The following is a 13,316-nucleotide window of genomic DNA, read 5'->3' on the forward strand; positions in this document are numbered from 1 at the left end:
TTATTATTATTTCTGATGTTGGCACTTTATGAACTGTTGGCTGGGTTTATGTAATACCCTGATTGCGCCGTATATGTAATCTTGCCCCAAGTGCTGTGGACATCTCCGTTATTGCATTGTTGTTGGAGGTATTGCAGAGACCTTTATTTTCAGCCGCCACTGACTTTGGGCTTTGTATTTTATTATACTTTACACTTCAGATTGGGTCCTTTTTTATTACATTTAAGCCTTGTACTTTCTAGTTTGTCTCTTGCAGTGCTGGATGATCATTTTATATCATCTCATTAGAGAGGACAGCTTTACAACATCAGGCCCTTTTACAGGTACTCTGGCAAATACTTTCTTCCTATTGGCTGGTTTGAAAATGTATTTTAAGTATGGAATGCAGCAATTTTAATGCTCACACAAAATAAGTCTTCGGTTATTTATTTTATTTCTTTAACCAATGACTTGTACCATATCGAGAGCACCTGAGCTACTAGTAAGGCAGATCACAAAATGATGCACCTTGTTCAATCAATAATGCTCCACTTGTAATGTAACCCCCGATGTTCTGAAGGGGTAGATCTATATAGTTATACCAAAATGGTTCTGCTGATAAAGAGCATTGGTTACACAATACTTTTCTACATATAATCTAATAAAAACATCTGTATTGCTTGTTAAGCTTAGTGATGTCGCGAACTGAAAATTTTCTGTTCGCAAATTACGAACGCGAACTTCCGCAACTGTTCGCGAACGGGCGAACCACCATTGACTTCAATAGGCAGACGAATTTTAAAACCCACAGGGACTCTTTCTGGCCACAATAGTGATGGAAAAGTTGTTTCAAGGGGACTAACACCTGGACTGTGGCATGCCGGAGTGGGATCCATGTCAAACTCCCATGGAAAATTACATAGTTGATGCAGAGTCTGGTTTTAATCCATAAAGGGCATAAATCACCTAACATTCCTAAATTGTTTGGAATAACGTGCTTTAAAACATCAGGTATGATGTTGTATCGATCAGGTAGTGTAAGGGTTACGCCCGCTTCACAGTGACAGACCAAACTCCCCGTTTAACGCACCGCAAACAACCACAAACAGAAGGGTTTGTAGAGAGGAGCGCCAATTAAGTCAAGGTCTAGTGTGTGTGTGTGAGTGATGTGTTCACACTGGAGCAGAAAAAATCCCTTATGGTGGAGGTTATTTCTAGTGTTAATTGTAAATGCTGATATAGTAATAGAAATGGATATGAAATGTATAGTTTTACACAATTTATTACAGATACAATATACGATTCATAGACATGGATCCATGGTACAAAAAGATGTATGTTAAAAATATAAAATATATAAAGGTGATAAAATGACTAAAATATCGATAACTGATTGGTGGATTGGTGTCCACTAAATTTAAGACTGATTCGATGCAAAATAAGTCTCGGACAAATGTCCTATATAGACATAATCTTATACATATTTAAGCAGAATTAGACTCTAAATAATGTGTCGATGAGGGTCATATGTGAGAAAATAGTGGTATGCAGTGAAATATATGAAAAATAAAAAATAATAAAAAATCTTTTGACAAAAATACAAAAAATGAAAAATAGTGTTTAAAAGCAAACTAGTGTGTACACATCTAGAAAACTGTGATATCCAAAAACAATGTGATATCAAATTGTGATTAAAGTGATTTAATCTCAAAATTATATAAAAATATATAAAAAATTAAAAATGGAAAAATTAAAAATTAGAAATCCATGTGAGTGAGAGTATGTGTCAACAGAAAATGTGACAATGTGTGTCAAAGAAAATGTGAAACAATACACACTAAATGGACAATAAAAGCTAAAATAATAGCTAAAATAAGGCAGTTAACACTGTTTTAGCATAGATAATAAACAGATATATGAATAAACAAATCAATGTATAATCAAAGATTTATACAGAATGTTCTACAAAATCATAGCAATGTGGTATATGTCCTAGTAACTGTATGTCCTAAAAAAGTCCTTATGAAATGTCTCTTTTCTTCCAATGCGTCCTATTTATCTATTGTTAGGGTGTAAAAAGTGTTTCAGATGCCTCAATTCCCAGGCATTAGAGATAAAAAATGGTATTATAAATGGAAAGGTATAAAAATATGACGATGAAAGGTAACAATGAAAGGGCTGGGATATCCTCAAAGCCTAAAAATAAAGAAAAATAACATAGTATAATACTGTTAAAATGTAAATAAATCAAGAAATATAGCTCACCATATAGATGTCAACGCGTTTCGGCCCACTGCTTGGGCCTTTCTCAAGACTAGTATATGGTATGGTATGGGTGAGCATGGTCTTTTATAGTGATGTATGGCCAATGGGAACTCTCTTGGAATTGCGCCAAAAAAAATTGCGCCAAAAAATTGCGCCAAAATTAGTTGACTCACTGATACCGGAAGTTGTTAACCGGAAGTGACTGATTAATGTCAATTCTGTGTTCGTTATTTGTAATGTTCGTTTATAACTTATTCGTATCTTTTAATATGGCCAATCTCTTATTTGTCTTAGTAAGACTTCTCTGATATCTTCTTGAATCAGAACCGGTTAGTCTATTTAGTGCTGATCTAAATTTTGCTCAACCGGATGTTCGTTTCAAAACCGGAAGTTGATTTATTTAAAACCGGAAGTTCTAGTTTTACTGATTCCGGTTCCGTTTTTTTTACGTCATACCGGAAGTGTTGGAGCATCGGACCAAAAAACTAATTTTTAAAATGTTGTCTAAATATGAAAATTATATATGTTTAAAAACAAATGTATTAGAAATATATTAAAATTATTTTGTATCGTAGATTGGTTATTTCTATGTTGTGTGTCGGGTGTTCGAGTGAACTTGTCACTTACATGTATGTGTAATTTCAAAAACTTGTTCTATTAGATTTACATGGATGATACATGTTCTCTTTACACATTATGACTCGTTCTTGGGATTTGGGGAAATGGGTTTGGATGTTGATAAATCTGGTAGTTTGGGGTAAGATATTCGTCTGACTAACTCAGTCGAAATTGGATTTTTCTTGGGTTTTCCTTATGTTCCCTTACTTAGGTGTATAAGGGGGAGTTCTATCGTTCCGACTGTACATTCCTAGATCTTCTAAGAGAGGTCAGGTATCTTTTTGTGTAATGTGTACCTTCTAAATAGTTGTTTTGTAATGGGTAATCTATATGTAGAAAAAATACCATATATAAAAAAATTAATTAGCTCTCATTCAGTAGACTGCGTTGTTTCTTGGGTTATGGTTCTCCTCACTTGTACTCTCATTGGGCCCTAGACTACTTGTTTAGGCAGAGTGTCCAGAACGTTATAGTATCTTCCCCTTGATGATTTGGGATTGGAAGGATTCTTCACAGTAATTATTTCAGAGTTAATAAGTGAGAGAGATCCTCCTTGTTGTTTAGACCTCTGGGGAACAGGCAGTCTAGTTCAAAGATCCATCTTGACTCTGATATCAGTAGTTGTCTTTCGTAGTCTCCTCCTCTCCAGTTGGGTTTCACTTTCTGGATCCCATAGAAACTAAGATCTTTCATGTTGCCTTTGTGTTGTACCGTAAAGTGCCTGTATAGTGCAGTTTCTGTGCTTCCATGCTCAATTTGTAGTATGTGCTCCCGAATTCTGTCTTTAAGGCATCTTGAAGTCTGGCCGACATACTGGAGACCGCAGCTGCATTGCACTATGTAGATAATTCCTTTATTGTTACATCTGATCAGATCTTTGATGGTATGTTTCTTTGTCGAATAATGGGAATGAAAGTGTTTCGTCTTCAAGCCTCTTTTGCACGCCTTGCAACTGGGGCAAGGAAAAAAACCTTGTATTTGTTTGCCTGATATGTCTCTATCTTTTGTTGTTCCTAGGCGAGGAATACTTGGGGCCAAGATGGTCTTTAGGTTGTTGGATTTTCTATATATAAATCTTGGTTTATCCATAAGAGTTTCTCCAATTATGTCGTCATTTTTGAGTATGTGCCAATGGTTCTTTATAATTTTTTCTATGGTTCTCCTGTTTTCGCTATACTGAGTGATGAAAGCGACATCTATTGAATTCGAGTTGTTTTTGGTCTTGTTGTCCTTGTTTTTATACTGAAGTAGTTCACGGCGGTCTCGTCTCCTCACTTCTTCTATGTCTTTATTCAGTTTATCTTCTCCATATCCCCTTTCCATGAATCTTGACTTGAGTTTTTCTGCCTGTATTTCCCATAGGTCTTGGTCGGAACAGTTCTTCTTTAGTCTCAGTAGTTGTCCTTTTGGTATATTTTCTTTCCAACTTGCGTGATGGCAGCTTTCACTGTGGATGTAATTATTACAATCCACAGGTTTAAAGTACGTGGTTGTCTTCAGTTTCCCATCCTCTATTGTTATTTTGAGATCCAGAAAGGTGATTTCAGTACTGCTGATCTCATAGGTAAATTTCAAGTTACAAATGTTGTTATTCATAACATTGATGGTATGTTCCAGATCTTCCCTGGGGCCCTTCCATATCATAAGTATATCATCTATGTACCTATGATAGGATACCAGGTCCGCGCCGGCTGGGCAGGACTCCCAAAAGATGTTCTCCCATCTGCCCATGTACAGGTTGGTGTAGCTCGGCGCGAACCTGGTCCCCATAGCTGTACCACACAGCTGTCTGTAGAACTTTCCGTCGTGGTTGAAATAGTTGTGAGTCAATATGTAGCTTATTCCCTCTAGAATGAATTTCTTTTGAGGTTCTGGCACTGTGTTGTCCTTATTCAAGAAATGTTCTACTGCCTCCCGACCTCCTTCATGTGGTATACTGGTGTATAAGGAGGTGACATCGCATGTTACCAGTAGATAGTTATCCATCCATTTTGTGTTCTCCAGGATGTTTAGTATCTGTGTGGAATCTCTTATGTAGGATGGTAGTTGTAATACATATTTTTGTAGTTTCTTGTCCAGATACTCAGATAGATTACTCGATAGGGACCCAATCCCTGATATTATTGGTCGTCCCGGGGGGTTGGTGAGTGTCTTGTGTATTTTGGGGAGGTAGTAGAAGACAGGGGTTATGGGGTGCTTGATGTTAATGTACCTATATTCCTTAGTATTGAGGATTCCATTTTCATGTGCCTCCCCTAGTAAGCCTTCTAATTCTTCCTTGTATCCTCCTACTGGATTCCTTCCCAAAACTTCATATGTTTCCTTATCTGATAGTATTCTTTTACATTCGTTACTGTAGTCCTCTTTATTCAGGATTACGATCCCGCCACCTTTGTCTGCGGGTTTAATTACCAAGTTCTTGTTCTTCTCTAGGGATCTTATCGTCTGCATTTGGCTCTTCGTGAGGTTATGTCGATGTTTATTCAATTTGTTCTGGCTGATGTTCTTTAGATCACTGCATATGGAGAAGATAAACTGAATAAAGACATAGAAGAAGTGAGGAGACGAGACCGCCGTGAACTACTTCAGTATAAAAACAAGGACAACAAGACCAAAAACAACTCGAATTCAATAGATGTCGCTTTCATCACTCAGTATAGCGAAAACAGGAGAACCATAGAAAAAATTATAAAGAACCATTGGCACATACTCAAAAATGACGACATAATTGGAGAAACTCTTATGGATAAACCAAGATTTATATATAGAAAATCCAACAACCTAAAGACCATCTTGGCCCCAAGTATTCCTCGCCTAGGAACAACAAAAGATAGAGACATATCAGGCAAACAAATACAAGGTTTTTTTCCTTGCCCCAGTTGCAAGGCGTGCAAAAGAGGCTTGAAGACGAAACACTTTCATTCCCATTATTCGACAAAGAAACATACCATCAAAGATCTGATCAGATGTAACAATAAAGGAATTATCTACATAGTGCAATTGCAGCTGCGGTCTCCAGTATGTCGGGCCAGACTTCAAGATGCCTTAAAGACAGAATTCGGGAGCACTACTACAAATTGAGCATGGAAGCACAGAAACTGCACTATACAGGCACTTTACGGTACAACACAAAGGCAACATGAAAGATCTTAGTTTCTATGGGATCCAGAAAGTGAAACCCAACTGGAGAGGAGGAGACTACGAAAGACAACTACTGATATCAGAGTCAAGATGGATCTTTGAACTAGACTGCCTGTTCCCCAGAGGTTCTAAACAACAAGGAGGATCTCTCTCACTTATTAACTCTGAAATAATTACTGTGAAGAATGCCTTCCAATCCCAAGTCATCAAGGGGAAGATACTATAACGTTCTGGACACTCTGCCTAAACAAGTAGTCTAGGGCCCAATGAGAGTTACAAGTGAGGAGAACCATAACCCAGAAACAACGCAGTCTACTGAATGAGAGCTAATTAATTTTTTTATATATGGTATTTTTCTACATATAGATTACCCATTACCAAAACAACTATTTAGAAGGTACACATTACACAAAAAGATACCTGACCTCTCTTAGAAGATCTAGGAATGTACAGTCGGAACGATAGAACTCCCCCTTATACACCTAAGAAGGGACCATAAGGAAACCCAAGAAAAATCCAATTTCGACTGAGTTAGTCAGACGAATATCTTACCCCCAAACTACCAGATTTATCAACATCCAAACCCATTTCCCCAAATCCCAAGAACGAGTCATAATGTGTAAGAGAACATGTATCATCCATGTAAATCTAATAGAACAAGTTTTTGAAATTACACATACATGTAAGTGACAAGTTCACTAGAACACCCGACACACAACATAGAAATAACCAATCTACGATACAAATATAATTTTAATATATTTCTAATACATTTGTTTTTAAACATATATAATTTTCATATTTAGACAACATTTTAAAAATTAGTTTTTGGTCCGATGCTCCAACACTTCCGGTATGACGTAAAAAAACCGGAACCGGAATCAGTAAAACTAGAACTTCCGGTTTTAAATAAATCAACTTCCGGTTTTGAAACGAACATCCGGTTGAGCAAAATTTAGATCAGCACTAAATAGACTAACCGGTTCTGATTCAAGAAGATATCAGAGAAGTCTTACTAAGACAAATAAGAGATTGGCCATATTTAAAAGATACGAATAAGTTATAAACGAACATTACAAATAACGAACACAGAATTGACATTAATCAGTCACTTCCGGTTAACAACTTCCGGTATCAGTGAGTCAAACTAATTTTGGCGCAATTTTTTGGCGCAATTTTTTTTTTTGGCGCAATTCCAAGAGAGTTCCCATTGGCCATACATCACTATAAAAGACCATGCTCACCCATACCATACCATATACTAGTCTTGAGAAAGGCCCAAGCAGTGGGCCGAAACGCGTTGACATCTATATGGTGAGCTATATTTCTTGATTTATTTACATTTTAACAGTATTATACTATGTTATTTTTCTTTATTTTTAGGCTTTGAGGGTTATCCCAGCCCTTTCATTGTTACCTTTCATCGTCATATTTTATACCTTTCCATTTATAATACCATTTTTTATCTCTAATGCCTGGGAATTGAGGCATCTGAAACACTTTTTACACCCTAACAATAGATAAATAGGACGCATTGGAAGAAAAGAGACATTTCATAAGGACTTTTTTAGGACATACAGGTTACTAGGGACATATACCACATTGCTATGATTTTGTAGAACATTCTGTATAAATCTTGATTATACATTGATTTGTTTAATTCATATATCTGTTTATTATCTATGCTAAAACATTGGTTAACTGCCTTATATTTAGCTATTATTTTAGCTTTTATTGTCCATTTAGTGTGTATTGTTTTCACATTTTCTTGACACACATTGTCACATTTTCTGTTGACACATACTCTCACTCACATGGATTTCTAATTTTTAATTTTCCATTTTTAATTTTTTATATATTTTTTATATAATTTTGAGATTAAATCACTTTAATCACAATTTGATATCACATTGTTTTGGATATCACAGTTTTCTAGATGTGTACACACTAGTTTGCTTTTAAACACTATTTTTCATTTTTTGTATTTTTGTCAAAAGATTTTTTATTATTTTTTATTTTTCATATATTTCACTGCATACCACTATTTCTCACATATGACCCTCATCGACACATTATTTAGAGTCTAATTCTGCTTAAATATTGTATAAGATTATGTCTATATAGGACATTTGTCCGAGACTTATTTTGCATCGAATCAGTCTTAAATTTAGTGGACACCAATCCACCAATCAGTTATCGATATTTTAGTCATTTTATCACCTTTATATATTTTATATTTTTAACATACATCTTTTTGTACCATGGATCCATGTCTATGAATCGTATATTGTATCTGTAATAAATTGTGTAAAACTATACATTTCATATCCATTTCTATTACTATATCAGCATTTACAATTAACACTAGAAATAACCTCCACCATAAGGGATTTTTTCTGCTCCAGTGTGAACACATCACTCACACACACACACTAGACCTTGATTTAATTGGCGCTCCTCTCTACAAACCCTTCTAACAGTATCCTTTTTGTGGGCAGTGGGGGCCCACTCCAGATAGGAGCTACAGGTCCTTCTAGCGCTGTGAGTACAACTTACATCTGAAACAACCACAAACAGTCCATTTGCACAACCACTAGATAGATAGATTTGATAGATACATAGATACATAGAATAGATAGATAGATCAATAGATGCAATATACATTTGATTGATACGATAGATAGATAGATAGATTTGATAGATAAATAGATAGATTTGATAGATATATCATTTCCCAGACAGAGAATTACAAGACGTGCGGTCTGTGACCCATGGTAAGGTTCCCAGAGGCAGTTGCGGGGCCAGGGGACATGTATATGGCATGGATTTTAGGAACCGGGACATGGAAAAAGATGCTTGGTCGGTCTTCCTACTTCAAATTTGGGGCACTGCGCGTGCAATCTACTGTGCCACCAGATATGAGTGGTGTGTTAATTAGTACTATTCTGATCATTTTAATACCTGTTACTCCCCCTATCGGGGGAGGTGTATATGGCATGGATTTTAGGAACTGGGAGATGGAAAAAGATGCTTGGTCGGTCCTCCTACTTCAAATTTGGGGCACTGCGTGTGCAATCGTGGCCGGACTTTTAGCCGACGGCCATTTGTCCGACGGACATTTGTCCAACGGACATTTGGCCGAAACACAAGTGGCTGTCACAAAACAGTCCGGCCATGAGATAGATAGATTTGATAGATAGATACATAGATTAGATAGATAGATCAATAGATGCAATATACATTTGATAAATACGATAGATAGATAGATAGATTTGATAGATAAATAGATAGATTTGATAGACAGATAATTTCCCAGACAGAGAATTACAAGACGTGCGGTCTGGGACCCATAGTAAGGTTCCCAGAGGCAGTTGCGGCGCCAGGGGACGTGTATATGGCATGGATTTTAGGAACCGGGAGATGGAAAAAGATGCTTGGTCGGTCCTCCTACTTCAAATTTGGGGCACTGCGCGTGCAATCTACTGTGCCACCAGATATGAGTGGTGTGTTAAGTAGTACTATTCTGATCAGTTTAATACCTGTTACTCCCCCTATCGGGGGAGGTGTATATGGCATGGATTTTAGGAACCGGGAGATGGAAAAAGATGCTTGGTCGGTCCTCCTACTTCAAATTTGGGGCACTGCGCGTGCAATCGTGGCCGGACTTTTAGCCGACGGCCATTTGTCCGATGGACATTTGTCCGATGGACATTTGGCCGAAACACATGTGGCTGTCACAAAACAGTCCGGCCACGAGATAGATAGATTTCATAGATAGATACATAGATTAGATAGATAGATCAATAGATGCAATATACATTTGATAGATACGATAGATAGATAGATTTGATAGATAAATAGATAGATTTGATAGATAGATAGATAATTTCCCAAACAGAGAATTACAAGACATGTGGTCTGAGACCCATGGTAAGGTTACTTCCTTTTGCACAATCGAGTACAGGTTGGGGATTGCCTTTTGTGCAAAGAAATTTCGGCTGGGTACCTTCCACTGAGGTGTCCCCTATCAGGGGATGTGTATATGGCATGGATTTTAGGAAACAGGAGATGGAAAAAGATGCTTGGTCGGTCCTCCTACTTCAAATTTGGGGCACTGCGCGTGCAATCTAATGTGCCACCAGATAGGAGTGGTGTGTTAAGTAGTACTATTCCTATCAGTTTAATCCCTGTTAAGTGTCTTTTTTTTGGTTTTGTTTTTGAAGCCACAGTGCAGCACCAGAGGCCAGAAAAATTTGGCATGTACACATGCCTGAAAAATTAGGTATTGTTGCAGCCGCTGCTGTAGCAGCGGCCAGAAAAATTGATGTTTGTTTCCCAGGCAGAAAGTGCCCTAAAACATTGCGGCTTGAACCCTAGTTGGTGGCGGATAAGTCACGCAAGTCATCCGGCATTTGAAGGTAAAATACAGCAGCGTGTGGACCATTTTTAGCCCAAGGCAACTCATCTCATCAGGCCTTTTTTACTCTAATGTATCGCCCAATGTCAGTCCCTTCGGGATCCATCCCTCATTCATCTTAATAAAGGTGAGGTAATCTAAACTTTTTTGAGCTAAGCGACTTCTCTTCTCAGTGACAATACCTCCTGCTGCACTGAAGGTCCTTTCTGACAGGACACTTGAAGCGGGGCAGGCCATAAGTTCTATTGCAAATTGGGATAGCTCAGGCCACAGGTCAAGCCTGCACACCCAGTAGTCAAGGGGTTCATTGCTCCTCAGAGTGTCGAGATCTGCAGTTAAGGCGAGGTAGTCTGCTACCTGTCGGTCAAGTCGTTCTCTGAGGGTGGACCCCGAAGGGCTGTGGCAATGCATAGGAGTTAAAAAGCTCTGCATGTCCTCCATCAACAACATGTCTATAAAGCGTCCTGTCCTTGCCGATGTGGTCGTGGGAGTTGGAGGATTACTTTCAGCTCTTCCCCTGTTAGATTCACGTTGTGCTGTGACATCACCCTTATACGCTGTGTAAAGCATACTTTTTCATTTATTTTGGAAATGCTGCATCCTTTCCAACTTGTGGTAATTCGGTAACATTTCTGGCACTTTATGCTTATACCGGGGGTCTAGTAGCGTGGACACCCAGTACAGGTCATTCTCCTTCTGCTTTTTTATACGAGGGTCCCTCAACAGGCACCACAGCATGAAAGACCCCATTTTCACAAGGTTGGATGCCGAGCTACTCATGTCCCGTTCCTCATCCTCAGTGATCTCACTGAAGGTATCTTCTTCCCCCCAGCCACTTACAACTCCATGGGTACCAGATAGGTGACAACGAGCACCCTGGGATGCCTGTTGTGGTTGGTCTTCCTCCTCCTCAAAGCCAAATTCCTCCTCTGACTCCTCTTCCTCACAATCCTCTTCCAGGGTTGCCGCTGGTCCAGCAAGCGATGCTGATAAGGCTGTTTCTGGTGGTGATGGTGACCACAACTCTTCCTCTTCACGCTCATCTACGGCTTGATCCAGCACTCTTCGCAGGGCACGCTCCAGGAAGAAAATAAATGTTATGATGTCGCTAATGGTGCCTTCGGTACGACTGACTAGGTTTGTCACCTCCTCAAAAGGACGCATGAGCCTACAGGCATTGCGCATGAGCGCCCAGTAAAGTGGCAAAAAAAATCTCAGCTCCGCAGAGGCTGTCCTAGCACCCCGGTCATACAAATACTCGTTAACGGCTTTTTCTTGTTGGAGCAGGCGGTCGAACATTAGGAGTGTTGAATTCCAACATGTCGGGCTTTCGCTAATCAAGCGCCTCACTGGCATGTTGTTTTGCCGCTGGATATCGGAAAAGTGCGCCATGGCCGTGTAGGAACGCCTTAAATGGCCACACACCTTCCTGACCTGCTTCAGGACGTCCTGTAAGCCTGGGTACTTATGCACAGATTAGATCAGATTACACACATGTGCCATGCACGGCACATGTGTCAACGTTGTCAGAAACCACTTTGATGATCTCCAGTTGGTGCGGAGTCAGCCACTGATCCACCTGTGCGTTCAGGGCGGACAGGAGTGCTGGTCCGGTGTGAGTCTCTGCTTTCAGGCAAGTCAACCCCAAGACGGTGTGACACTGCCGTATCCGGGATGTTGAATAGTACTTGCGGAGCTGGGGGGGGTGCCGTTGATGTGGAGCAAGACGCAGCAGCAGAAGAGGACTCAGTCGAGGAGGTTATGGAAGAGGATGGAGTAGGAGGAGTAGAGGAGGTAGCAGCAGGCCTTCCTGCAAGTCGTGGCAGTGTCACCAACTCCTCCTCTGCAGAGCCATGCATTCCATGCTTGTCAGCTGTCAGCAGGTTTACCCAATGCGGAGTGTAGGTGATATACCTGCCCTGACCATGCATTGCAGACCAGCTATCAGTGGTCATATGGACCCTTGCCCCAACACTCTGTGACAGACATGCCATTACTTCCTTTCGCATAATCAAGTACAGGTTGGGGATTGCCTTTTGTGCAAAGAAATTTCGGCCGGGTACCTTCCACTGCGATGTCCCAATAGCTACAAATTTTTTGAACGCCTCAGACTCCACCAGCTTGTCGGTAAAAGCTGGCGGGCTAAGAGTTCAGACAAGCCAGCTGTCAGACGCCGGGCAAGGGGGTGACTTTGTGACATTGGCTTCTTACGCTCAAACATGTCCTTGACAGACACCTGACTGTGGGCAGATGAGCAGGAACTGTTTCGGAAGATAGACGGAGTGGCGGATGGTTGAGAGGAGGCAAGGAGGACAGCAGTGGTTGACAAGGCTGAAGATGCTGGACCAGGAGGAGGATGGCAGCTTTAGATTTGTGTGCTGCTTCTACTCATGTGTTGATCCCATAGGCGTTTGTGATGTGCGATCATGTGCCTTCGCAAAGCAGTTGTACCTAGGTGGGTGTTGGACTTCCCACGACTCAGTTTCTTTTGGCACAGGTTGCAAATGTCATCGCTGTTGTCAGAGGCAGACACACAAAAAAATGCCACACTGCTGAGCTCTGCTATGACGGCATTCTGGTGGTGGCAACAGCATTTGTTGATTGGCGTGCTGTCTGGCTGACCCCCGATGCATGCTGTCTGACTGTGCCACTAGCTCTTTGTGACGACCTCCCCCTGCTTCCAACTCGTCTCCTCCTCCTCTCTGTCTCCCTATCTGAACTTTCCCCCTGTTCTTCTTCTCTTCTAGCGGGCACCCACGTGACATCCACGGATGCATCGTCATCATCAACCGCTTCACTTGTATCTGACAAATCAACAAAGGAAGCAGCAGTGGGTACAATATCATTATCATCACACCATACGTCCATGTCTGTAATGCTGCCTGACTGAGACATA

The sequence above is a fragment of the Bombina bombina genome, chromosome 6 (assembly GCF_027579735.1).
Source record: "Bombina bombina isolate aBomBom1 chromosome 6, aBomBom1.pri, whole genome shotgun sequence".
In the NCBI taxonomy this organism is placed as follows: Eukaryota; Metazoa; Chordata; class Amphibia; order Anura; family Bombinatoridae; genus Bombina; species Bombina bombina.